We start from the raw sequence: 4,364 nt of genomic DNA on the forward strand, positions 1-4,364 counted from the left end.
GCAAGCTTACCCAATCGACATGGGGCATACATACAAAGGAGAACCTAACCGGAGAATAACATGCATAGTTTCAGGGGTACTGCAGAGTCATATTACATAAATTGCCGCCGCTGTTCTAACTAAAGATAGCATTTGTCTTGGTCATGGACCTGCAGCGGTGGTAAGAAATGAAGTGCTCAGTCTCGGCGCTGGCCCTCCATGTTGGGGAACGTAGTAATTTCAAAAATCTTCCTACGCACACGCAAGATCATGGTGATGGCATAGCAACGAGAGGGGAGAGTATTGTCCACGTACCCTCGTAGACCGTAAGCGGAAGCGTTATGACAACGCGGTTGATGTAGTCGTACGTCTTCACGATCCGACCGATCCAAGTACCGAACGTACGGCACCTCCGAGTTCAGCACACGTTCAGCTCGATGACGATCCCCGGACTCTGATCCAGCAGGGTGTCGGGGATGAGTTCCGTCAGCACGACGGCGTGGTGATGGTGATGATGTTCTACCGACGCAGGGCTTCGCCTAAGCACCATTATGATATGACCGAGGTGGAATATGGTGGAGGGGGGCACCGCACACGGCTAAGGAACGATCCGTACATCAACTTGTGTGTCTATGGGGTGCCCCCTGCCCCCGTATATAAAGGAGTGGAGGAGGGGAGGGCCCGCCCTCTCTATGGTGCACCCTAGGGGAGTCCTACTCCCACCGGGAGTAGGATTCCCCCTTTCCTAGTCCAACTAGGAGTCCTTCCAAGTAGTAGGAGTAGGAGACAAGGAAGGGGAAGAGGGAAGGGAAGGAAGGAGGGGGTGCGGCCCCTCCCCCTAGTCCAATTCGGACTAGGCCTTGGGGGGGGGGGCGCAGCTTGCCCTAGGCAGCCCCTCTCTCTTTCCCGTATGGCCCAATAAGGCCCAATACTTCTCCCGGCGAATTCCCGTAACTCTCCGGTACTCCGAAAAATACCCGAATCACTCGGAACATTTCCGAAGTCCGAATATAGTCGTCCAATATATCGATCTTTACGTCTCGACCATTTCAAGACTCCTCGTCATGTCCCCGATCTCATCCGGGACTCCGAACTCCTTTGGAAGATCAAAACTCATAAACTCATAATATAACTGTCATCGTAACGTTAAGCGTGCGGACCCTAGGGGTTCGAGAACTATGTAGACATGACCTAGAACTGTTTCCGGTCAATAACCAATAGTGGAACCTGGATGTTCATATTGGCTCCTACATATTCTACGAAGATCTTTATCGGTCAAAACGCATAACAACATACGTTGTTCCCTTTGTCATCGGTATGTTACTTGCCCGAGATTCGATCGTCGATATCCAATACCTAGTTCAATCTCGTTACCGGCAAGTCTCTTTACTCGTTCCGTAATACATCATCCCATAACTAACTCATTAGTTACAATGCTTGCAAGGCTTAAGTGATGTGTATTACCGAGAGGGCCCAGAGATACCTCTCCGACAATCGGAGTGACAAAACCTAATCTCGAAATACGCCAACCCAACATGTACCTTCGGAGACACCTGTAGAGCACCTTTATAATCACCCAGTTACGTTGTGACATTTGGTAGCACACAAAGTGTTCCTCCGGTAAACGGGAGTTGCATAATCTCATAGTCATAGGAACATGTATAAGTCATGAAGAAAGCAATAGCAACATACTAAACGATCGAGTGCTAAGCTAACGAAATGGGCCAAATCAATCACATCATTCTCCTAATTATGTGATCCCGTTAATCAAATGACAACTCTTTTGTCCATGGCTAGGAAACATAACCATCTTTGATAAACGAGCTAGTCAAGTAGAGGCATACTAGTGACACTATGTTTGTCTATGTATTCACACATGTATTATGTTTCCGGTTAATACAATTCTAGCATGAATAATAAACATTTATCATGATATAAGGAAATAAATAATAACTTTATTATTGCCTCTAGGGCATATTTCCTTCAGTCTCCCACTTGCACTAGAGTCAATAATCTAGTTCACATCATCATGTGATTTAACACCAATATTCATATCTGTATATGATTAACACCCATTATTCACATCGTCATGTGACCAACACCCAAAGGGTTTACTAGAGTCAACCATCTAGTTCACATTGCTATGTGATTGACACCCAAAGAGTACTAAGGTATGATCATGTTTTGCTTGTGAGAGAAGTTTAGTCAACGGGTCTGTCGCATATAGAGCCGTATGTATTTTGCAAATATTCTATGTCTACAATGCTCTGCACGGAGCTACTCTAGCTAATTGCTCCCACTTTCAATATGTATCCAGATTGAGACTTAGAGTCATCTGGATCAGTGCCAAAATTTGTATCGACGTAACCCTTTACGATGAACCTTTTTGTCACCTCCATAATCGAGAAATATATCCTTATTCCACTAAGGATAATTTTGACCAATGTCCAGTGATCTACTCCTAGATCACTATTGTACTCCCTTGCCAAACCAGGGCAGAGTATACAATAGGTCTGGTCCACAGCATGGCATACTATGACTGATGCATAGGGAATGACTTTCATTCTCTTTCTATTTTCTGCCGTGGTCGAGATTTGAGTCTTACTCAATTTCATACCTTTGCAACACAGGCAAGAACTCTTTCTTTGACTGTTCCATTTTGAACTACTTCAAAATCTTGTCAAGGTATGTACTTATTGAAAATCTTATCAAGCGTCTTGATCTATCTCAATAGATCTTGATGCTCAATATGTAAGTAGCTTTACTGAGGTCTTTCTTTTAAAGAACTCCTTTCGAACACTCCTTTATGCTTTGCAGAATAATTCAACATTATTTCCGATCAACAATATGTCATTCACATATACTTATCAGAAATGTTGTAGTGCTCCCACTCAGTTTCTTGTAAATACAGACTTCACCGTAAGTCTGTACAAAACTATATGCTTTGATCAACTTATCAAAGCGTATATTCCAACTCTGAGATGCTTGCACCAGTCCATAGATGGATCACTGGAGCTTGCACATTTTGTTAGCACCTTTAGGATTGACAAAACCTTCTGGTTGTATCATATACAACTCTTCTTTAATAAATCCATTAAGGAATGTAGTTTTGACATCCATTTGCCAAATTTCATAAAATGTGGCAATTGCTAACATGATTCAGACAGACTTTTAAGCATCGATACGAGTGAGAAAAAATCTCATTGTATTCAACACCTTGAACTTGTCGAAAAACTTTTTTTCGACAATTCGAGCTTTGTAGATAGTAACACTACTATCAACGTCCGTCTTCTTCTTGAAGATCCATTTATTTTCTATGAATTGCCGATCATTGGGCAAGTCCACCAAAGTCCACACTTTGTTCTCATACATGGATCCTATCTCAGATTTCTTGGCCTCCAGCCATTACGCGGAATCTGGGCTCATCATCGCTTCCTCATAGTTCGTAGGTTTATCATGGTCTAGTAACATGACTTTCAGAACATGATTACCGTACCACTCTGGTGCGGACCGTACTCTGGAAGACCTACGAGGTTCTGTAGTAACTTGATCTGAAGTTTCATGATCATCATCATTAGCTTCCTCACTAATTGGTGTAGGAATCACTGGAACTGATTTCAGTGATGAACTATTTTCCAATACGGGAGAAGGTACAGTTACCTCATCAAGTTCTACTTTTCTCCCACTCACTTCTTTCGAGAGAAACTCCTTCTCTAGAAAGGAGCCATCTTAGCAATGAATAACTTGCCTTCGGATTTGTGATAGAAGGTGTACCCAATAGTTACCTTTGGGTATTCTATGAAGACGCACTTCTCCGATTTGGGTTTGAGCTTATCAGGATGAAACTTTTTCACATAAGCATCGCAGCCCCAAACTTTAAGAAACGACAACTTGGGTTTCTTGCTAAACCACAGTTCATATGCTGTCGTCTCAATGGATTTAGATGGTGCCCTTTTAACGTGAATGCAGCTGTCTCTAATGCATAACCCCAAAACAATAGTGGTAAATCGGTAAGAGACATCATAGATCGCACCATATCCAATAAAGTGCGGTTATGACGATCGGACACACCATAACGTTGTGGTGTTCCAGGTGGCGTGAGCTGTGAAACTATTTCACAATGTTTTAGTTGAAGACCAAACTCGTAACTCAAATATTCGTCTCCGCGATCAGATCGCAGAAACTTTATTTTCTTGTTACGATGATTTTTCCACTTCACTCTGAAATTCTTTGAACCTTTCAACTATTTCAGACTTATGTTTCATCAAGTAGATATACCCATATCTGCTCAAATCATCTTGTGAAGGTCAGAAAATAACGATACTTGCCACGAGCATCAACACTCAATGGATCGCATACATCGATATGTATTATTTCCAATAAGT

Source organism: Triticum dicoccoides, chromosome 7B (assembly GCF_002162155.2).
Source record: "Triticum dicoccoides isolate Atlit2015 ecotype Zavitan chromosome 7B, WEW_v2.0, whole genome shotgun sequence".
NCBI classification, from domain to species: Eukaryota; Viridiplantae; Streptophyta; class Magnoliopsida; order Poales; family Poaceae; genus Triticum; species Triticum dicoccoides.